The 25112-nt window shown below is 36.7% G+C and overlaps 1 long non-coding RNA gene across 1 annotated transcript; it reads left to right on the top strand.

The window, feature by feature from the left end:
* The first annotated feature begins 246 nt into the window (after positions 1 to 246).
* On the top strand, positions 247 to 24861 carry LOC136977149 (uncharacterized). The gene is made up of 2 exons (XR_010881046.1): positions 247 to 294; positions 24622 to 24861. It is a non-coding gene; the product is annotated as an uncharacterized lncRNA (long non-coding RNA).
* Positions 24862 to 25112: the final 251 nt, after the last annotated feature.

Raw genomic sequence — 25112 nt, 5'->3', positions numbered from 1 at the left:
GTACATTCCAAATCTGCTGCATCGCTTTAAATGCCAGTAGTTTGGACATTCACAAACATTTTTTCGAGGGAAAAGTGTATGCTCACAGTGTGGAACTGAAAGTTACGAGTACTGAATGTACAAGTACTCCATGCTGTGTAAACTGCAAAGTTACTGTGTCACTTCCAGAAATGCTTTTCATGGCAAAGATAAAAAGAGAGTCAGTGTGTTAAAACCATTAACAAGTTACCATACCCAGAAGCTTGTTGCCTGGTCACTTTAAGTGCACCATTGAAACAAAAGACATTTGTAGCAGTATTGAAGTCCATAAAGACATGTGGGGTTCAAACAGATAGTTCTGTCTCCCCAAGTGAATCTCTTATTTGCCATGCAAAATGTTTATTGATCCAATTTACATGAACAGAAGAAAAGGAGACTACGAAGACCAAAACCCCTGTAACTAAAACAGGGGTAGTAATTAGAAATGTGGGTTAAAAAAAAGCCAGTAAGAACCCACTAAACAAACAAAGAGTGAAATCAGCTCTCTCTAAATTAAAAAAATCGGAGACTGAGTCTATGAGTGAGTTCTCTGACATCACTGGTGAAGAGAATAATAGAGGTGAAAGAGCCAACCTCATCTCCAAAAGGAAAATCATTTGTGAAATTAAAGAGGGATACCCTTGCAAAAAATGCTGCCTCAAATACATAATAGATTATAAAATAATTCAATGGAACTGTCGTGGTTTCAACAACAACAACTCTGACATTAAACACTTTACATCATTTAACCCATCTCTCTGCCATGTCACTCCAGAAAACCCATCTAAAACCTGGAGAAAGAATTTCCTTTAATGGATTCAATCTCTACCTTAAGGATGATGATAGTCACAACCAGTGGCGGTGTGGATATACTGGTTTCAAACTGCATATCGTCTTTACTGGTACAAATAACTGCTGATTTGCAAGCTGTTGCAATCAGAATTTCTATTGGAGTAACTGTCACAGTTTGTTCTATATCCTTGCCACCAGATGTCAGAGTCAATGAGGATGAATTAGATATTCTGGTTGAACAGCTGCCGACTCCATTTTTTCTCAGTGATTTTAATGGTAACAGTCCAATGTGGGGCAGTCCCGACATCAATCGCTGAGGCAGAGCCATTGAGAGACTCATAGGCAATCACCAACTTTATTTATTTAATACTGGAGAAGTGACATACTTCCACGTCCCAGCAAAAACATTCATTGCCATTGATTTATTATTAGCAACCTCAAACCTGTTTTCAGCATTTACATGGGAGGTTGGATGTAATCCACTCTCTAGTGACCACTTCCCAATATTTTTAAAATACCGAGACAGAGAAAGCTTTGAAACAAGCCCGTTCACCATGCTGGAAACTGGAGACAGCTGATTCGCTTGCATTTTCCTGTATGGTCAACATTCCTGATAGCAATGGTGCAATTGAAGCTGTCGCTTCCAGTATTATTCAAGCAGCTGAAAAAACAATGGGGAAAACACTAACCAGATACCGAAGCATTTGAAACCATGGTGGAACCAGAATTGTGAGGCAGCATTTAAAAAACAAAAAAAAAAGCGTGGGGGATTTTCAGAAGATACCCCACTGCTAACAATTTGATTGCTTTTCAAAAAGCAAATGTGAGAAGAATAAGAAGGCAAAACCATAGGGATTCTTGGAGGAAGTATGTTTCTAGCATAACAGCTCTTTTACCAGCTCAAAAGCAGTTCGGGATAAAATCCATAAAATTAATGGGAAATATGCTTTTCACTCTCTGACCATGCTGAAAAATAATGGCACAATAATCAGTGATATACAAGGTATTGCTGATTTGTTGAATGAAACATTTTCCTATTCATCCAGCAATATTATATATATACAAGGAATTTTCATCCTTATAAAGCCCAAAGAGAAAAACTGAATTTAAACTTTTATTCTTCGTCTAACAAAGAATATGATGTGCCATTCACCAGAACCAAATTACATACAGTGATTTCTCTCTAAAGAATACTGCTGTAGGCCCAGATAAAATTTGCTATAGCTTGATTGAAAATCTGTCAGCCAGTTCTTTCAGTAATCTTCTGAATCTGTTTAACAGAATATGGGAAGAGAATAGCTTTCCTGATTCTTGCAGGCTATCAATTATTATTTTCATTCCCAAACTAGGTAAAAAACGCAAACATCCCTTTAATTACAGACCAATCTCTTTGACGAGTTGTCTCTATAAACTTTTGTAAGGATGGTAAATGGAAAACTGATGTTTCTTTTAGAGGAAAATGATTATTTAACTATTTATTTACATATCATTTCTGTGTGTGGTGTTTTTTGTTTGTATTGTTTTTGTTATTGTGAGTTGTTGTTGTTATTTCATATTATATGCATTGAGTTCAACAAGTGAACCATTTGACATGGCGCAGCATGGCCAGTCTGGCCCTTGCGCCAAAAAACATCAACCAACCAACCAACCAATGATTAGTTTTCACCACATCAGAGTTGATTTTGTAGGAACACAAGCACCATGGACAATTTACTAAACTTTGAAACATCTATACGCAAAGCGTTTGTTAGAAGACAGCACTTAGTGTCTGTGTTTTTCAATATAGAGAAGGCCTATGATCACTGCTGGCGATATGGGATACTTTGTGATCTGCATGAATTCGGATTGCGAGGTAATCTGACAATTTTTATAAAGAACTTCCTACAGAATTGAAGGTTTCAAGTTAGGATGGGCAACACTTTATCTTGGCCTTTCACAAAAGAAGGTGTTCCTCAAGATTGTATTTTGAGTGTGACCCTGTCCCTAATTAAAATAATGCTAAGTGTCTTCCTCCCAGTGTGAAACACTCTCTGTATGTGGATGACTTTCAGATCTCCTGCCAGTCTAGTAATATGAGTTTTATCAAGAGACAACTACAAACCTCCTTAAATCGTATAGACCATTGGTTCAAAATCCATGGTTTTAGTTTCAACGTAGAGAAGACCTTGTGCATTCACTTTTGCCAAAGGCATGGTTTGCACCTGGATCCTGAAATTCACCTAAATGGGGTTAAAATCCCAATGGTGAATGAGGCTAAATTTTTGGGTGTTTTGTTGAACCAAAAACTCACATTCTTGCCACACTTGTTCAATTTGAAGAGTAGATGTTTAAAATCTCTGAACCTTTTAAAGGTACTATGTTGCTCATCCTGGGGAGCAGACAAATGTTCTGTGCTCAGGATTTATAGGGCCCTAGTCAGCTCCAAGCTGGATTATGGATGTATTGTGTATGGCTCTGCGCGAGAATTTACTCTTTGGATGCTGGATCCAATTCACCATCAAGCATTGTGTTTGTGCAATGGTGTCTTCCACACTTCCCCTGTACAAAGTCTGTACGTGGATGCCTATGAGTTTCCATTATCTCTCAGGAGAGAACAGTTGTCTCGTTTTTATTATATCAAACAAATCTCTGGCTAAACCTTCCGTTGATTGTACAGTATCATACTCAGCTGAAAAGATTATTTGCAGCACGGCCAAGTAGTGTCCCTACATTCAACATAACAATGGAGAATGTAAGCAGCCCCGATTGACATGGACACTGGCAATGTTTCACAGGTTGAGGTCGATAACATATCACCTTGGTCAACCTTGGTGCTGTGATAAATGTTGACCTTAGCTTAAAGTAGTTTCCTAAGGAATCCACTCCAGATTACGTCTATAGACAGCACTTTGCTGAAATTCAACATCGTGACAAGAATTTAATTCCTATATACACTGATGGATTGAAAATTGGCTCAGCCTTTATCTGCTAGGATGAAATTATGGCGGTACAAATCGCACCAAATTCTTCCATTTTTACTGCAGAGCTGCAGGCTATTTATTTATCCATAAAGTATGTAATCAGAAAAGATCATTGTTGCTGCGTGGTTTACACTGACTCAGTTAGTGCACTTTAGGCTTTGATCTCACATGAACCTAGTTCTCACTCCATAGTGGTTAAAATTTGTAAGCTGATTTGCCATCTTTTTGCGAGGAATTTCTCTATGAAATTTTGTTGGGTCCCAGGCCATGTAGGTATAAGAGGAAATGAAGAAGCTGATGCAACTGCAAAGTCAGCAAGTCCTGCTCAGCATACAATGTTTATTGAAGGAGGTGACTTGAAGCTGGTTGTTAAAAAACGACTAGAGGAGAGATGGCAAAATGTGTGGAACGCACAAGTCCACAATAAACTACACAAGATCAAACCTATGATAGAAAATTGAACACAGAAGAAACCCTATGACAGGAGATCTGAGGTCATTTTTACTTGTTTGAGAATTGGACATACTTGACTGACTTATCAATACCTTTTGAAGGGTGATGACCAGCCTGTATGTCGGTATTGTAAGTACCCTCTTAGTGTAAAACACATACTGTGCAATTGCTCTGTCTTTGAGAGGTTGTGTAAACAGTATTTTCGAAATGCAAGTCTGTCAGAGATTTTGGGCCAGAGGTCAAGTCTGGACAATCTACTGGACTTTATGAAAGTCATTAATATGTATAAGAGATTTGATCATTTATTCATTATATTATATAGTTTTTATTTACTTTTGTTTTTTCACCTAAATTGTTGTATACATTTGTTGTTGTTGTTTGTTTATTTATCTATTTATTATATTTCATTTTTTATTTATGTATAGTATGTAATTTTTATTATATGTTTTTGATTTGTCTTGTTTAAATTTATTTACCACTTGACCTGGCGCAGATTGGCCTACATGGTTCTTGCGCCAAAAAACAAGAATCAACCAACCAATCTCTACTGCAAGGATGATGACAGCCACAACTGTGCCAGTGGAGGTGTGGCTGTACTGGTGTCAAACCGCATTCCGTCCTTACCGGTACAAATAACAACAGAGCCTGCAAGCTGTGGCAGTCAGAATTTCTATTGGTGTTACTGTCACAGTTTGTTCCATATACTTGGCACCAGATGTCAGAGTTAATGACGATGAACTGGATTCCTTGGTTGAACAGCTGCCAACTTCGTTTCTTTTACTGGGTGATTTCAATGGCCACAATTCAATGTGCGGCAGTCTCGACATCAATCATCGTGGCAGGGCAATTGAGAGATTTATAGGCAATCACCAACTGTATGTATTTAATACCGGAGAAGTGACATACTTTCACGTCCCAGCAAAAACATTCATTGCCATTGATTTATCATTAGCTAGTCGAAACTTGTTTTCAGCATTTACATGGGAGGTTGGATCTAATCCACTCTCTAGTGACCACTTCCCAATATCTCTAAAATACCGAGGCAGAGAAAGCTGTGAAACAGCCTGTCCACCACGCTGGAAACTTGAAACGGCAGATTGGCTTGAATTCTCCTCTTTGGCTAAAATCACTGAGGAAATGGTCAATACTGCTGATATCAATGAGGCAGTTGAAGCCATCACATTGAGTATTATTCAGGCAGCTGAAAATACAATGGGGAAAACATGAACCAGATATGCAAAAGCATCTGAAAACATGGTGGGATGAGAATTGCGAGGCAGCATTTAAAAAACAAAAGAAAGCATGGGGGATTTTCAGAAGATACCCTACTGCTAACAATTTGGTTGCTTTTAAAAAAGCAAAGGCAAATGCCAGAAGAATCAGAAGGCAAAGCCAAAGGGATTCTTGGAGGAAGTATGTATCTAGCATAACATCTTCCACCAGCTCAAAAGCAGTCTGGGATAAAATCTATAAAATTAATGGGAAATATGCTTCTCACTCTATGTCCATGCTGGAAAATAATGGCACAATAATCAGTGACATAAAAGGTATTGCTGATTTGTTGGGTGAGACATTTTCGTCTTCATCCAGCAATATTATGTATACAACAAATTTCCAGGCTTATAAAGTCCAAAGTGAAAAACAATATCTAAACTTCCACTCTCCATCTAATGAGGAATATAATATGCCATTCAGCAGAATAGAACTATGTACAGCAATCTCTCGCTCGGGGAATACTGCTGTAGGGCCGGATAAAATCCATTACAGCATGATTAAAAATCTGTCAGACAATTCCCTTAGTAACCTTCTGAATCTGTTCAACAGAATATGGACAGAACATACTTTTCCTGACTCTTGGAGGCTATCTATTATAATTCCCATTCCCAAGCCAGGTAAAGACTGCAAGAATCCCTCTAATTATAGACCAATTTCTCTGACTAGTTGTCTCTGCAAACTTTTCGAGAGAATGGTAAACAGACGCCTGATGTTCTTCCTAGAGGAAAAGAACTACTTTTCACCACATCAGAGTGGATTTCGTAGGAACAGAAGTACCACAAACAATTTAGTAAACCTTGAAACATCTATACGCGAAGCGTTTGTAAGACGACAGTACTTAGTGTCTGTGTTTTTCGATATAGAGAAGGCCTATGATTGCTGCTGGCGATATGGAATACTCCGTGATCTGCATGAATTTGGACTGTGGGGTAATCTGCCAATTTTTATAAAAAACTTCTTGCAGAATCGAAGATTCCAAGTCAGGATGGGCAACACTTTGTTTAGGCCTTTCACACAAGAAGAGGGTGTTCCTCAAGGTTCTATTCTGAGTGTGACTCTGTTCCTAATCAAAATTAATAGCATAGCTAAGTGTCTTCCTTCCAGTGTGAAACACTCTTTGTATGTGGATGACTTTCAGATCTCCTGTCAGTCTACTAATATGAGTTTTATTGAAAGACAACTGCAAACCTACCTAAATCGGATAGACAATTGGTCCAAGACCAATGGTTTCAGTTTTAACGTAGAGAAGACTTCGTGCATTCACTTTTGCCGAAGGTGTGGTTTGCACCTGGACCCTGAAATTCACCTAAATGGGGTTAAAATTCCAATGGTCAACGAAGCAAAATTTTTGGGTGTTGTGTTTGACCATAAATTGATGTTCTTACCACACTTGCGCAATTTGAAGAGTAGATGTTTAAAATCTCTGAACCTTTTAAAGGTATTATGCTGCTCATCCTGGGGAGCAGACAAATGTTCAATGCTCAGGAATATATAGAGCCCTCGTTCGCTCTAAGCTGGATTATGGATGCATTGTATATGGCTTTGCGCAAGAATCTACTCTTCAGATGCTGGATTCAATTCACCATCAAGCATTGCATTTGTGTACTGGTGCTTTTCGAACTTCCCCTGTACAAAGTTTGTATGTGGATGCTCATGAGCCTCCACTATCTCTTAGGAGAGAACAGTTGTCTCTTTTCTATTACATTAAACAGAGATTTCAGAATAAAATTTCAGTTGATTATTCAGATACACAGCTGAAAAGACTATTTGCAGCTCGCCCAAGTTGTGTCCCTACATTCGACATTAGAATGGAGAATGTAAGCAGCACGATTGACCTGGATACAAGCAATGTTTCGCAGGCCGAGGTCGATAATATATTACCTTGGTCAATTTTTGTGATAAACGTTGATTTAAGCTTTAAGCAGTTTCCAAAAGAAACCACCTCAGACTATGTCTATAGACAGCACTTCGCAGAAATTCAACATTGTTACAGGAATTTAATTCCTATATACACTGATGGATCTAAATTGGATGACTATGTTGGCTTAGCCTTTGTTTGCCAGGATCAAATTGTGGCAGAACAAATAGCACCGAATTCTTTTATTTTTACTGCGGAGTTGCAGGCTATTTATGTAGCCTTAAAGTATATAAATAGGAAAGGTCATTGTTGCTGCTTGATTTACACTGACTCAGTTAGTGCACTTCAGGCTTTGATCTCATGTGAACCTTGTTCTCACTCTGTAGTGATTAAAACCTATAAACTACTGTGCCATCTTCTTTTGAGGAATTTCTCTATAAAATTATGTTGGGTTTCAGGCAGTGTAGGTATAAGAGGAAATGAAGAAGCTGACACAGCTGCTAAGTCAGCAAGTCCTTCTCAGCATACAATGCATATTGAAGGAGATGACTTGAAGCTAGTCGTTAAAAAACGATTAGAGGAGAGATGGCAAAATGTGTGGAACGGACAAGTCCACAATAAACTACATGAGATCAAACCTATGATAGAAAATGGGACACAGAAGAAACCCTATGACAGGAGATTCGAGGTCATTCTTACTCTTTTGAGAATTGGACTTACTCGACTGACTCATCAATACCTTTTGAAGGGATGATCAGCCTGTGTGTCAGTATTGCAATTGTACTGTAAGCGTTAAGCACATACTGAGCAATTGCACTGCCTCTGAAAGGATTGGTAGGCAGCATTTTGGAAATGCAAGTTTTAAAGAGATTTTGGGCCAGAGGACAAATGTTGATAAATTATTGAACTTTTTAGAAAGTCACAAATATTTATAAACAGATTTAGTTGTTTATTTATTTATATTTACACCTTGTTGCTATATACATTTTAATTGTTATATATTTTTGTTATCGGTTTTGTTTTTTTTTTTTGTTGCTTTATTTTATTCTATTTATTATTGTTATTTATTTATGTATTTATTTATACTATGTGTTGTGGCGCAGCTTGGCCTGTGTGGCCCTTGTGCCAAAAAACTATTACTTACCAACCAACCAACCACCTGAACGCCCATATACGTGTTTGCTGTGCGTGGTGTCCCGTATGCTGGAAAGGGGGATTCTGGTAGTTGAGGGACAACATAACGTCTCCAACACACTGCTTTGGCTCTGCTTCAGACAAACGGGCGGCTCAAATCAGGCTTTATTTGAGTGAATCGGCTGGTTGTTGAGTCTTTCTTGACTTCAGACTGGAGTCAACTGATTGATACAGACAGGGCGGACACATCAACATTGCAGGCTCTCCTAAAAGGGTTTTGACAGATAGACTGAAACCACATTTTTTCTAAGCGAAGACACTGCCACTAGAACTTATCCTACAAGCACAGCGACATCATCAGACTGCCAACTAGGGATTGCAATATCGGATGAAAAGTTCAATACCGGTATTCGGTATTTTCTTAGATCTTAATACCGGAATATTGGTTTTAATACCGGTAGTAGGAATTTTAAAAAAAAGAGAAAAACACAGGTGTTTTTTGTTCTATTTGTTAGTTTTATTAGACAGAGTAAATATCACAAAAAATCATTTGTAACTTATAAATTATAACAGTATATAAAGAATCACAAAAAGTAAAAGAACAATGAACATCTTATTTATTTAAATATCACTATTCAGTCTGTAGTATTATTACAAATTTTTGAAATGTGATCTTTAAAAACATACTGCATCAATTGTACTGTCATTTAGCCTGGAACATAATTTTGTGCAAAAATTACCAGCTGTCGAAAACACTCTTTCAGCATCTACTCTAGTTGGTGGTACTGTTAGTAATGGGCGATATACTTTTTTCAAGTATTTACCTCTAAATCAGGGGTGTCCAAACCGCGGCCCGCGGGCCGCATGCGGCCCAACGCAAGTTGCAATGCGGCCCAATGAACGTGTAAACAAAACTGACAAGTTTATTTTATTTATTTATTTATTTCAACGGCATCAACCACAAAAAAGAAGTTTCACAAAGCCGTAAAACTTTATATATATACTGTTGAGATGGCTATTTTTGGGCTACTTTTTAGAAAATTTTGCTACTTTTTTTTTGCTTTTTAGCTAACTCCGGCCCATAAATCCATGATTTCGTCCAATGTGGCCCAGAGAATCTGAAAGGTTGGACACCCCTGCTCTAAATCCCTCATCTTCAAATAAATCGATTTCTCATCGGATGGTTTTGGATATAACTGATTTCTGTATTGTATTTTGGTTTGTTGAAATTTTTTTAGTTATCGCTAATTTTAATTTTTGTTCAAGAGACAGTTTTTTTTCACTATCGACATTAGTGTCATCATTATCTTCGATAACTCTACCAAATTCTTCTGAATGTGGATAGGTTTGTGGGTAAAAATTTTAAGAAAATTTACTATAAACTTGATCAAATTTGAATTGGTTTGTCACTTTTTTTTTAATTTTCATTTTTGAAATAATTATAATTATGTAAATACCGTAAGACATTTTTTATTTCGGTATGCCTTTCTTCTGTGCGATTTTTCAATGTAATATATAATTTTTCAGATAGCGATGTGTGCTGTTCTCTCAGTGACTGCAACATTAGCTGTTAATAAATTAGAATCTCTCTGACATAATGCCTCCACAGCCAGTTTTATTGGAAGTAGAGCTGATACAGTTCTGGATATTAAGTCGAATTCACTATTGGAAAAATTAATTCGCAGGTTTTAGTTGATTATTGCTTTTTGGATTGGGTTTTTCAGTTTCAAAAATCGTTCCATTTTTAGGAGTAAACTGTTCCAACATGTTTCAGAATCTAATATTAACATATTCATCATCTATCATCATCAATCATCATCATCATCATCATCAACCATTATCAATCCACTGCAGGATGAAGGTCTCCCCAAGCCTCTTCCACAGTATTTTGTTTTGGGCATTTCGCTTCCATGTTGTGCCAAGATGCCTCTTGATCTCATCAACCCACCGAATGTGAGGACGTTTTCTTGGTCGTTTTCGATCTCTTGGTATCCAATCAAGAACTTCAGATGTCCAGCGATGGTCAGTTCTTCTTGCAATATGTCCAGCCCACTGCCACTTGAGGGATTTTACTCTTGCGATGATATCGGTAACTCCTGTCATTTTCCTGATCCATGTTATACGTTTCCGATCTCTCCTTGATATGCCAAGCATACACCTTTCCATGCTTCTTTGGGTAGTCTGTAGTCTTTGGATTTCTGATTTCTTAAGAGTCCAAGTTTCTGCTCCATAAGTGAGAACTGGCAAGACACACTGATCAAAAACCTTGCGTTTCAGGCACAGGGGCATCTGTTGATTTTTCAAGACTATGCTATTCCTACCAAAAGCACTCCAGCCAAGTTTTACACGTCTGTTTATTTCCTCCTTGATGTTGCCATCCATTGATATTCTTTGTCCCAGGTAAATGTAAGCATCTACCTTTTCCAATTCCATGTTATTTATTTTTAGTAGTGTTTCTTCACGTACAAAACTGTTGTACATAATTTTCGTCTTGTTCAAGTTCATCTTTAAACCAACTTCTTTACCTTTGTTTGCAAGTTCTTGCATCATGTCCTGGAGCTCTGAAGGGCTATCTGTAATGATGGCTATGTCGTCGGCAAATCGAAGATGTGTCAGGTGGTCTCCATTTATCAGTACACCCTTGTTCTCCCAGTTCATTGATTGGAAAACACTTTCTAACACATTTGTAAAAAGTTTTGGGGAGATAGTATCACCCTGTCTCACTCCCTTTTCAATTTTAATATCGTTAGTATCTTGGAACAAGCGAACTTTTGCGGTTGCCCCTTCGTAAATGTTCTCAAGAATTTTGATATACATAGTTTCGATACCATATGCCTTTAGAGAGTTGGTGATTGCTGAAGTAGTTATAGAATCAAAAGCCTTTTCATAGTCAACAAATGCAATGCATAGTGGGATTTCGTATTCGTTTGACCTTTCAATGAGCTCCCTCACAACCTGAATGTGATCAAGTGTGCTGTATCCACTCCTGAATCCAGCTTGTTCTCTTGGTTGGGCAAGGTCCAGTTGTTTTTGTAGGCGATTAGTCAGTACCTTAGTGAAAATTTTATAAGTCACCGGGAGAAGGCTGATAGGCCTGTAGTTCCTCAGGTCTTCTATGTCACCCTTTTTATGAAGTAAGATTATTATTGATCTTTTCCAGTCTTCGGGGATTTTGCCACATTTAAGACAATCTGTAAAGTGTTTCGCAAGTATGGTTTCAGTAGCTTCGCCAGCTTCCCTCAGGATGTCTATAGTAATTCCATCCTCTCCTGGTGCCTTTCCTTTCTTCATATTTCTGATTGCATAAGCAACTTCTTCTTTAAGAATTTCAGGTACCTCATTTGTTACCTCATATGTTGTCTTTACTGTTGGTGCAGTATCTCTGGCATACAATTTTTTGTAGAATTCTTCAACTCTTGCTAATATTTCTTCTCGATCCCTGGTGACGGTGCCATCTTCCTTCTTCAGTGCAAAGATGTGTTTCCTTCCATTTGTTAATTGCTGTTTTGCATTTTTCAGACTTTTGTTGTTTTCAAGGGCTGTTTTCACAAGGCCACAATTGTATTTTCTGATGTCTTCAGTAAAACATTTTCGGATTGTTTTGCAGAGTTCCGCGTATTCGATGTTTGACGTTATATTTTCTTTACTTCTCTTCATCATCCGCCTTTTGCCCATCAATTGTCTTGTTTTTTCTGTTATTTTCTTCTCAGTCTTTCTAATTACATAACCTCCAATTCTAGCAACTGTTTCCATAATTATCTTGGTAATCTGTCTGTTGGTTTCTGATATGTCCGTTTCCTCTTTAGTTAAATTTTCCAGGACTGAGAATTGGTTTTTCAGTTCCATCTCGAATGTTTCATGTTGCTCTTTAAGATTCTTCAAGTCAACAGACTTGGTTGTTCTCATAAGCTTTCTTTGTTCCAATCTAGTGTTAAGATGAAGCCTACCTCTTACCAGCCGGTGGTCACTGCCTGTATTAAATCTATTCAGAACATTGCAGTTCTCAACGTTGTGTTGTTTGTTCGATAGGATGTAGTCACTCTCATATTTTCCTCCGTTTGGGTGGCGCCAGGTCCACTTTCTGCTTGACTTCTTTTTAAAAAATGAATTCATTATGTAGAACTTTTCCGCTTCAGCAAAATCCACAAGCATATCTCCACGTTCATTTCTTTTCCCATGTCCAAATTTACCAACGGAGGTTTCGTTCTTTTCCTTTGCTCCAATTCTTGCATTGAAGTCACCCATGATGATCTTTACATAATGTTTCCCTTTTCCATTCATCTGTTTTATTTCATCATAAAAATCCTCTATTTCTTCATCAGGGTGACTTGCTGTGGGAGCATAGACTTGGATGATCTGTAGTTTATACCTTTTTGAAAGTCTAAGAACTAATCTTGCCACTCTATCTGAAGAACTATCTACTTCTAAGATGTTATCTTTCCACCTTTTGTTTATTATAAAGCCAACTCCACTATTCTTTCCATTTTCTGTGCCTCTGTAGTAGAAGATATGTCCACTTTGCAGTTGAATTTGACCTTCACCTTTCCTTCTTACTTCACTCAGTCCTATCACATCCCACTTGATCTTGAGGAGTTCTTCTTCCAGTTCTTGTAGCCTTGGTTCGGAAGAGAGCGATCTGCAATTATAGCAAGCCAGGTTCATCATCAAATGGCAGCCAGGTCCAACCCGGTGATTCTTAGCACCCTCTGCTTTCATACAGCACTGGTCGCTGCCTTGACCAGGTGTAATCCTGCCTCCGGGGAATGAGGGCCATGGTTTCGGTTGAGTTTTCATCTTGGGGGTTAATGGCCATAACTCACCACGCTGGCCAGGCGGGTTGGTGAGTGAGTGCAGGTAGGCCTCCCTGTTGGTCTTTCCATCTGTGGCAACAACTACAAGATTTGGTACCACAGATGAAAGCTGCCAGTCCGCACCACGTGGAGGTGGGGTAGGACATTGGATAGCTAACCCGGTTGGTTCCACGCATCGTCACAAAATGTTCAGCGTGTGGGTCTCCTTCCAGTTAGTGCTAGCTATCCTTTGCGGACTGATATTAACATATGTTCTGTTTTATTTTCAGTTAGTATATATTTTTGTAATAAGGCATTTTTGTAGGGGAGCGTTTAAATATCTTAACAATTTTTCGAACTTTATTAATTATAGGTAACAATTCTTGATGAGTTAATATTTCATTTTCATTAGCAATATCATCTTCAACAATTACATTGTCATTATCACCCCACTCTCTTCAAAGTCGGAATCAGAAATATTTGGGTTTTTCTGTAATTTATTTTTTTGGTATAATACATCTATTACTTTTAATTGAATTCCATGAGCATAGCACAATTGCTGAATTGCACCAATCAACTTTCCAACTTTTTTCATAACCGTTACTTCATCAGTCGTTATGGATACAATATCTTCTTTCAGGGATAATTCATGAGTCCCTGATTTAGATTTAAGCACTTCCACACATTTTTCGGCTGGCATACTTTCCCGAGACATGTGTAAGTCCTATATTCGAAATTTTTTTTTCAGAATGAATATTTATATTTAAATAGCATCTATTTCTTACACTTGTCCATTCATCAAATGTAAGACTAAATTTTTCACCATTTACTTTCAATTGCATTAACTCGTGTTTCAAAGAATTGCGAACACCATTACTGTAGTTTATAACAGTTCTTCTTATAGTATTAATCGATGTTGGTAGATTTTTAAAACCTCTGGCGGATAGTGATTTTCTTAATTCAGTAGAAATGCAAAACACTCGAAATGGCAAACCATCTAATGCTGTCATTTTACTTATAATTTCATCCAAATAATTTTTCTTTTTCAAAATAATCTAAAATCCCTGATGGCTTGGGCTTAGAAACTCTGCTTAAATTTGTATCTTCATCGCAATTAGATTCTTCTTTCTTTAACAAATTTGCATCATGTTTCGTTTTTAAATGTGTATGGAGTCCGCTTGTACAGTACTTCCTTCATTCACTTTAATAATTCTTGAACATTTTTTACATCGTGCCACCATATTCTTTTCATCGTATAAATAATGAAACCAAACCGAAGTATTATCAACAGATTTTTTTTATGTTCTTTAAAGTTATTCTTATTCATTATTATGGGTTGATTAATTATGAATATATAATAAATCTGAAAAATATTTTAAACCCCAAAGTATGATATGCAAATACAATGTGAATAACAAACTCACCAATTTTTAAAAAAAAAATGCCAAAATTTTTCAAAATAGTAGGCACTTTCTTCACAAGACTTGAGCTGAAGAGGACCGTCTAGACGGTAGAGTGGTTTCATTAGGGGAGGAGGAATAAGAGACGGAAGCGGTTGAGGATCGGTTGGATGGTCGTCTGGAGGTGGTGAGTGGTTGTTGAGTGGTTAATGGTTATTGATGATCTGGGTTCAGATATTGTAGTCTGTGCTGACTGATTTGATATGGAGTGAGAGTTAGGAACCCACTTGTTCGTTGTATGTTTGGGTGAGTCGGATCTCTTCTTGAAAATTGGAGTCTTCTGAAGGGGGACAGGAGTATCCCAGAGGTAATACTAAGGTAACTGGTATATTTTGATTTCGTCGTTGCATATGTGCAAACGCTATGGCTTTTCGTATGGATGAAACACTAACTTCTGATGGAGTAATCTGATTAGAGCAAGGGGGAGAGTTTTCAGTATTCCACCATTCACTATCGGAGTCGGTCATCTGTTGAAATTAATGCATTATATTAGAAATGGAGATTATGAATTTGAAGTTGTTTCCTTGGCGGAAGAATCGAAATAAGGATTCGGATAATTTTAGGGAAGGGATTGTGTTGGGTCTAGTCGGTTGGTTTGATGGAATTATACAGGTCCATTTTAAAGAAATTTCTCCTTTGCGAAGTCTAAGCTGATACGATTGAATTGAGTGAAGTTGTGGACATGTATGGTATAAATTGGTTGGAAAGGATTTTGTTTTCGGACAGTTATGAGAAGTCATTGGTTATAACATTCAGTAATAATTGCCCAAGTCCCAGGAGTAGGGACTTGGAAATCGATTCCTACGAAGAGGAATATGGATTTATTTAGTATCGGAACTTGAGGATGACCTTGTGTTAAATGGGTTTTGCAGGCGGAATGTTCTTTGGTCCAGACACAGTGATATTCAAAAAGAAGACAAGTGATGGGTTGGAAAGGACAATGTTGTTCATGTTCTTGTTTGGTGTCGTTTCATAACAATTCTGGGCATCGAGCACCTAATTTGATATCTAAAATGGTAATGACCGTCGGGCGTTGAGAAGGCGGATTTTTCTTTGTCTCGCAACCCCAACTGCCAGAAACCTGACAGGGTATCCATGGTGGAAAAGTATTTGGCTTGCCCAATTAGGCTAAGTGCTTCTTGCACGAGTGGTAAGGGATAAGGATCAGTCTTTATCTTATTTAATTAACGATAGTCTACAACGAGACGCCATGTTTGATCATGTTTCCTCACCAAGAGAGTGGGAGCCGATCAGGGTGACTTTGAATGTTCTATTATACCATGGTCTAAAGTCTGTCAATGATTTTATTCATTTGTTTTTACTGTGCATAAGGTATTCGATAAGGTGGCTGATATATGGGTGTAGCGTCACTGATGCGTATTTTGTATTCCACGATTTGGCAGTATCCCAAGTCAGTCATTGACGGCAAATACGTGTTTATACTTATATAATAAGTCTAATATAGGTTTATTTTTGTCCTTCCCTATGTTAGACCAATCGAATAAATTACCAAAATCTTGTTTGTTTAGAATTGTTGTTGAGTGTTTGGTGTTAGTGATTGGGTTGATGTTCAGAGGTTCTGTTTCTTCTACTGCCTTATGAACAAGTTCCAATGCAGTCACCTTTAGATAATTTTCTAGGTTGAGTAGATTAGTTTGCTATTTGAACTGGGACTTTGCCGTCCCTTGTCAATTTGACTACAGAATTGACTCCCACAATATCTTTTCGATTATTTATTTTTGTTTCTATAGCTCCTATCTCACCCTTCCATTTTATTCCGGAGATCTTTGCTGTAACAAAAATCTTTGATCTGGGAGGAACATTGCAATCTGTCACCAACAATACCTGTTGGATTAGTCCCTCTTGGATGGGGCTCATTAAAACGGGAGGTGTTGTTCTCTCATTTTGTGTGGGTAGTGTATAAACAACTTGGATTGGTTTACCTCTGCGATTTTGTTTTTTGCTTTTCTGGCTTGGCATTATCCTTTCTGCCTTCCGGAAATCTCTTTTTTCTCCTCCTCGAAATACTATTTTCTCCCGTGCCAAATCTATAATGAGGCCTTGAGCTTTGATTATATCTCGTCCCAACAGGCCATCGAACGGATAAGGTATTTGGTCTTTTACTACGTAACATGAGTACGAAAATTGTAAGAGTCCTATTAAGAAGCAGAACTCCATAGCTCCATATGTTCTGATTCTGTGCCCTGTGATGCTTTGAAATAGTACCTTTCTTTCCCTCTGCTCGAATCTGAGTTTAGTTGCTCGTTGAGCAAAGGATCGAGATAAAAAGGTTACCGTGGAACTTGTGTCTATGGCCAATCGAGTTGGATAATCATCGATTGAACAACATAAGCTACTTTCAAAGTTTCGAGCCACTATTTTTACTCTTACTTGAGGTTTAAATTCTCTGTGCCTACCGTTGCTGTTTGTATTTTGTGAATTCGTTCGGGAGGAGATTGAGGAACTTATACCATCATTCCTAAATTTCCCGCTATTTCTTCGCCAGCTCATTTTATTGATTCTTCCCTGTGGTACAGGTTGAGGTTGAGATTGGATCTGTCGTGATTGAAATCGGGTTGTTTGTTCACTTGAGCGATTGTTGCCTTCTGCCTCGTGTTTCTCTGCCATAAAAGTTGGGTCAAAAATAACCGCATTCCTCTGCTGGGGGTGGGTAGTATTGTCTCCTTCTATTCGCCGATTGCATTTCTCATTTCTGACAATTTGTCTCCTTGTATTTTAGTTCATTCAATTGTTTTTGTAAACGTGCTATCGTTGCAGTTAGATTGCTATCTGTGTTTTCGAGGTTATTAATCATTCTAACTATTATCCCGATTTCCGACAACTTTGATTCTGTCATCTGCTATTTCTTTTTCTCGGTGTCGCCTTTCATTCTTCCAATATTTAACAAAACACTTATTCGTTTAAATAAAGTCAATGAATATGAAAATTAGCTAGAGCTGAAAAACTGTCAGCTTACAGCAAGTTTATGTGCTACGTTTTGTTTGTTTGTTTTAAAAAAAGACAGAAATTACATCTGAATAATGACCTTTAATAATTCAAGTTAAACAACACTGAGACTCCGGAAATTTCAGGGACTTTCTATACTTACCTCCGAATTTCTTCTGTCAAATAGATTACTCCTATTACTAGTTCTGCAGAGTTTCGAAAGCCTTGATATGGCCTTGTATAGAAAACTAGAAGTAATAAAATGAGAACAAAATGACGCGATTCATTTGAAGAGTCACTCAACTCAATAGACTACTATTTAGAAATTTATTAAAACGTAAAACGGAGAAAACACAAATTTGAAAAACAACAAAAAAAGAAAACGTATCATTTCAAATCATCCACGAATTTTAATCACTATAAAGTGAAAACTAGGTTCAGACGAGATCAAAGTCTGAAGTGCATTAACTGAGTCAATGTAAATCACGCAGCAACGATGATTTTTCTGATCACATACTTTAAGGCTAGGTAGCTAGCTTGCAGCTCTGCAGTGATGATGAACGAATTCGGTGCTATTTGTTTTTCCAGGATGAAATCGTAGCAGACAAAGGCTAAGCCAACGTAGTTATCCGATTTAGAGCCATCAGTGTAAATGGTAATTAAATTCCTGTGACTGTTCAATTTCTGCAAAGTGCTGTCTACACGTAATCTGGAGTGCATTCTTCAGGAAAGTGCTTTAAGCTAAGATCTACTTTTATCACAGGAGTGATAAATGGTGATGTATGATGGTATGCCAGAGAGGAGTGTCAGAATCGAGTCCACTGCCCTTCGTTTTGTATGACTAGCTGCATGCGCTCTGGCATGCTAGCGACTAGACTCGCACACAGCCCATCTCCCCGGAGTTTCTCCCACTTTTCATGAACAATTTTCCATAATTCGTCCGGGGAAGACGCTTTTATGGGTTCATCTGTAATTTTAGCCCATACATGTTCTATGGGATTCAAATCTGCACCCCTCCCTGGCCACTTCATCACCGAGATCTGTTCTTCTTCACTGAGCCATTGTTGTGTGACCTTTGCCATGTGGATCGGTGATCTGTCATGAACAAAGGGCACAACAACATCATTCCCAAACATTGCTTGTAAGGATGGCATTAGCCCATTTTGTAAAATATCGATATATTTATTTGCATTTAAATGGCCATCAATACGAATAAGTTCGCCAGGTCCTGCGGCATTCATCCATCCCCACACGCCTGCAAACAAAAAAAAATATGTATTAAATATTGATGATAATTAAGGAAAAATCAAGCTCAAACGCAAAAGTATGCACAAGATAATCACCAACAGGTTAATAAAAATATAACATACGATTTATCCAGGAACAAATGATCAATTAAAAATGACCATTATATTAGTTTAATATAACTAATCAAATATTTTTAGCTTTATACGACATTGAATGGGGAGTTTCTTACTTAGCATACTGTTACGCTCTACATTACCAAACTAAAAATATATATTCAGGCAAATATTCTTAAATATAGCCTTAAACTTTGTAAATTATTATTTTATTTTTATTATTTATTATTAAACTTTTGTAAATAATTTACTGCTTAAAACAATATCTTAAAATCTGAAAAGCATGTGTTTACTTATAAACAGCTTGTCCCAGATACTTTATAAAAGATAGTTACTTGCACACTTATTACTTAATAAATAATTAAAAGCAAAATTATTTTCGATATTTCTCTATGTTAAGCAAAATATAGGCTTTTGGTATTATAGAAATGAATTAATGACAATTCATTACAAATATAATAATCGTATTTTCTCTTTCGATTTTTCATTCACATTTGGGTAATTCTCATATTTTGTAATTTATAGGGAGGTAATTTATAGCAATATTAATATCGCTATAAATATATATATAGAATTTGTGAGTATGTGTATGATTGTGGGTTTGAGTGAATTCATTTTATGTCTGTATGTCATTAAATCAAGTGTGAATCAAGGATACTGCATTTCTGTTGTCATTTCTCTATAATTCCAAATTTATAGGGCTGAGAATCTCATCGAGCAATTCCAATATCCACAGTTTAATATTCCAAGAAACTAATTTTACTTCATAGAATTTCTGTCACCTTCGGATGTTGGAATTGCTAGACTTCACTCTAAACCCTTCATTCGGATTATAGAAAAAGAGAAAACAATTTTAAATCAAGATTTACACATAAAAATATTTTTTCCAGTTGTATTTTGTAATTTCGTTTCGGCTTTTCCTCTTCCTTTTCATAGGCTAATCTTACGATAGTTAAAAAGCTGAGAGGAAATACTATAGTACGCAGTTTTTAATACTATTTTGAATATGCTAATATTTTTTAATGTTTATCTATTTAGTATGTTAAATACAGGTTTTATGTTCTAGTTACAGTGACAATTAGGCTATAAATAGAGAAAATGAAATGTAAAAACTCACCTATGGAAAATCGCCCGCTCTTGTCTACCGGGTGAACATATATGTTATTATGTCGTTGGCCCTTCGGTCTACGGACCCAAATTTTTCCATTACTCCTACTTTGGAAAATTTTTTCGTCCGAAAAACAAACGCTTTCCCACTCGGAGTTCGTCCAATTTTCATGTTGGCGGGCGAACTCCAAGCGGTCTGCGATGTTTTGGGCTGACAAACGTTGTTTTTCGGCCGCTCGTCTGCCAAACAGACCGAATTGTCTGAGTCTGGAAATAAAATACATATATTAATATTACTCGTTTCTTACATTTCTGTATAAACAAGAACATTGTTGATAAAATTTTCTGTATACAAGATCATTAAACTCACACAAAATGATACATTGAAAACATACGGTGTAATTCTACATACCTTCTTTTTACCGTGTCCACTGATACGGGCAAGTCTTGCTCAATTAAATGCTGACGGGCCGTTTTAAATGGATTTTCATTTGCGTTGTTTTTTAATGTCTCGTCCTCCTCTTCTGTAGTGAGGCGGGGACGACCCGATGATTTTTTTGCCGAAACGCTGCCGGTTTCCCGGTTGCGTTTAGAAATATTGATAACCGTACGCGAGGTAACCTTAAACATTTCGGCTATCTCGCGCACGGTTTTGCCCTCCTCCCTGTGCCGAATGATTAATTTCCGGATCTCTTCCGAAGTTGGTCCAGGCATATCGCAATTCAATAATCGTCTGGCTTTCTTTTGTTTCTCTTTTTCTCCGTTGAATGTCGCCTTTTATTTTGCTTATAACTATAAAAATCTTCGATTTCTGACAACTATTTTGATTTTATCGTCTGTTCTTTGTTTCTCTTTTTCTCCGTTCAATGTCGCCTTTCATTCGTCCAACATTGGCCGCCACTTCCGTTCATTATACAAAGTTCTCTTCTCTTGTATTATTCTGTTATCAAACTTATCACATTAACACGAATGACAGGTCGCTTCACTGCCAGGCTATCGAAACTTCACGTTATTATATGAACATATTTCAGTTGATGTTCCTTTTATTACATTATTTCTAATTTCGAATTTTTTTTCTTTTACGGAGTTTATCATTGAACATTATTACAGTTATTACTACTACTACTACTTTTTAAAATATATTTGCATTGTTGGCTCATTGTTTGTTTTACTATTTTTGTATTTTCCGATTAGCTCTGATAAACTAAACTATATTCATCAATCGTTTATATAAGATGTAAACTTGTAGCTGCTTTAAGGTCTGGGATTAAAGTCATTGCCTTATTTTTGAAATTGATAATAATTCTACAGAAAATTATATTGTTTAGATATTAAGGGAATAAATCACAAACTGCTTTTTAAAAATTTCTATCGACTTTAATTTTTCAACTGTTAAGAATTCGCAGTCAGACGAAATCCCATATGTTTTCATATCTCCATTTAAGTTGTGTTATTAAAATATCCATCACTTATTTCATTTCTACTGCAGATAAATACTTATCATTATAAATTAAACAAACAAAACGTAACATAAACTTTCAGTAAGCTGACAGTATATATAATGCATTCCTTAGTTACTTTCTGAATAATGTCAAGAACTGCCGTAAATTCATTTAAGTGATCATGCAATTTTTGTGAAATAATAAAGTATTGGCTAAGAATGAAATAGAGGTCTACGAAAGTTTAATGCATTTTGACAATTTTTAATTCTTCGTAAGTCAAGTGAATCCTTTACCCTTGCCTGAGACGCGTTTGGTCTTTCGGACCCCGTGTTTTTAATATAAAATTATAAATTTTACCTATCGCGTAAAGGAACTACAATTTTACCGTTAAATTATGAGCTTTGCTTTTTTTTAATAGTATAAATTACTTGTGTATTAGCAAAATTACGGTTTTTAATGTTTATTTTTATGTAATTTAATCCAAAAAACGCAAAAAATAATCATGTCAAGTTTGAACTGGCTGTAAATTATTTCAAGTTTCACAAATTGTCATCGAGTTTATTTGTAAATGGAGAACGATGACTCTTTCAGAAAGATTTGTTAATAGACTTCGCGTTACTTCCTATTACTGGAGTCAATAAACGTTAATTGTTTTATGACTCTATTAACAAATTTTTCTCTGGGTTGTAAATCGACTAATTGACAGTTTTTACACATAAGAAGGTTATCTTCAAGACTTAACAGATAGTTTTGTTAGATCTTTATACATTAATTTTATTTTTTAATTTTTTATGTGATATAGTGGCGTATTAGGCTTAACTCGATCACCTAATATCAAAAATTAACATAGCCCGAAATATTATAGTAAACATCAAAATTATTTGCTGGTAGTTTAGACAAAAATGTTTTATATGTATGAAATGAAACAGCCAAAAAAATAATAAGCGGAACATCAAAAAATCGACAATTTACGACATGTTCTCGATTCTGTAAATTGTTCTCTCAACAATATAAAAACTTCACGTAATAATACGTAAAAAATGCATCCATGTCAATTCTTGAATGTTATAAAAATGTAATAAGCAACAATTTTACACTTTTCACAATTCGTATTTTCATAATTTATTTTTTTTATTTTTTGTGGCGTTGATCTGCAACAAAAAGCGTCGTGACGCATCTTAGCGATTTTATTTATAATTACTTAGAATTTAGATCATGCTGTCTTTTAGGTTTGTTTTGTTGTGCAGCAATGGGAAATAAATAGATAATAAATGCAGATTATAATAAAAATTATCTTTAGATGATTAATTTAGATTATTAAATTATAAAAGAACGATTGTCGCGTAGCTGTCATTATTTTATTATATGTAATTTCATAATGTTTAGGGTCTAATTAGTTAACTTCTAGTTGTTTGATTCTGATTGAACGAGTAAGCATCTTCACAAAATTGTCTGGTGGAAAATTGATTGCGATAAGAACTACCCCTTTACGTAAATCAAGATAAAAATGTAAACAAACGTTACATAATCGTTGTTTTCGTCGTTTTTCAGCTCTAATTTAGCAAATTTTCATATTTATTGGCGTTATTTAAACGAATAAATGTTTCGTTAAATGTTAAGAGAACGAGAGGCGACACTTAACGGAGAAAAAGAGAAACAAAGAGCAGACGACAGAATCAAAGTTATCGTTGGAACTCGGGATAATAGAATGTTGTTGGTATTAGCAATGGGATGAATGAAACGAATCTCTTCAATGAAAGGAATACACGGTTACTACTGTGATTTTGACACCCAATTCTAGTCCTTCTCCAGTCCTTCTCCAGTTACAAAGAAAGCCGATGTTAATCGTTGAAACTTGAGATAATTGTAACTGTAATAAAGCACTTATCGGTTTGTTTACGTTAAAAATGAGTGTATTCATACCCTTCTGTAAAGGTAATAAACATTTACTATTGTTGTGACCTTGACTTCCAACTCCGCATTTCTCCAATTACAAAGGAAGCCGATGCCAGGCAGTGAAACCTGAGATAATTTAAACTGAAATGAAACTAGATATGTTTATGTTTTGCGTTTTTCGGATCAAATTGCACTAATGTAAGCATAAGAAACGTTCGAAGGAAGAAAAATTACATAAATAAACGATATAATCGTATTTTCTGATGGCAATAATGCCAAATTTTTATTAATATAATCGCGTTTTTTTTACGAGCTGTAATTACGATTTTTAAGCGTAGTGCTCAACATAATCCCTCTTGAATCATTCCTATCACCCCCCAATAAATCATACAACGGCGCAGTCCATTTTAAACCAATGAGAGCACAAGTAGAAATGATTGACAGGTCAAAATACGTCACTTACGTTACGTGACGTGACGTCACGCAGGTGAAAACCATTTTGCACTCGACTTGTACCTAGACCAGTGTAAATAAAATGAAGCTAATTAAAACGTTAACATAACATTGTACTATTGGCTAACCCTTGGGATATGGTTGCTGACTGAGAGAGATCTTACAATAAATGAGCATATTACTTGACGAGACCCCTTTCTCCTTATTTGGAATTGCTGCATTTAGCCTGTCTGATCAGAATATTTTTAGCAGCTAGGAACCCTGGATCTGAGACCACAGCATGGCTTGACTTTGGCTGAAGATGACAAAAAGCAGCCTTGAGTGAAGGTGCTTTTCCTGTTTTATAGGAAAAGTGACGACCAATTGGGTTTACTCCCAATGTAGTCATATTTTGAGTAACTTTCCATTAAACAAGAACTCAACATTTTTTGAATCAGAGGAAGTTGAGGCAAGCTGTGAAGTTAGATAAACAGCTGTTTTTTTTTGTCCAGATTTACTAATTTTCTATTAAACTTTTTCTTAATTTTAAAGTAAAATTTATATTTTATTGTTTCCTACATCCAGGTTTTCACACTCTCACATCATGCTTTTTTAAAGATTAAAAAAAAAAATAAATTTTAATAAACGTTTTTAGCATGATTAATAACAGGTTAAGGCTTGATCTGGAATATCACAGGTCCCCTCGATGTGGGTTCCTGTCCGTGGTGAGGGGACCTCCCAGAGATGGTTTAGTATCTCTTCTTTACCATCCCTGGGATCTGAACGCCCACCCACGTGTTTGCCGTGCGTGGTGGCCCGTATGCCGGAAAGGGGGATCCTGGTAGTTGAGGGGCAACATACCGTCCCCAACACACTGCTTTGGCCCCTGCTTCGGATAAACGGGAGGCTCAAATCAGGCTCCGTTTGAGTCAATCGGCTGGTCATTGAGTCATTGTTGACCTCGGCTTGGAGTCAACCGATCGATGCAGACCGGGCAGACACGTCAGACAAGGTGTGCTTTTCTCGACTGCATTGTGAGGGTATAGCTTCTGGGAAACCCTGGTGCAACGGTCTATGGGAGTCTCCCATGTGACGGCATCCCCTTGTTGGGCCCCATGGTGGGTGGGGTCACTAGAAGCTGAATGTTTTACTTTTATTTTTGAGGAATCCATAATTATAAGACCCGAA

The sequence above is a fragment of the Centruroides vittatus genome, unplaced genomic scaffold (assembly GCF_030686945.1).
Source record: "Centruroides vittatus isolate TY-2023 unplaced genomic scaffold, ASM3068694v2 contig_449, whole genome shotgun sequence".
Classification (NCBI taxonomy): Eukaryota; Metazoa; Arthropoda; class Arachnida; order Scorpiones; family Buthidae; genus Centruroides; species Centruroides vittatus.
Note: the sequence above shows the minus strand (reverse complement) of the source record. Positions and strands in the feature narration are given on the sequence as shown.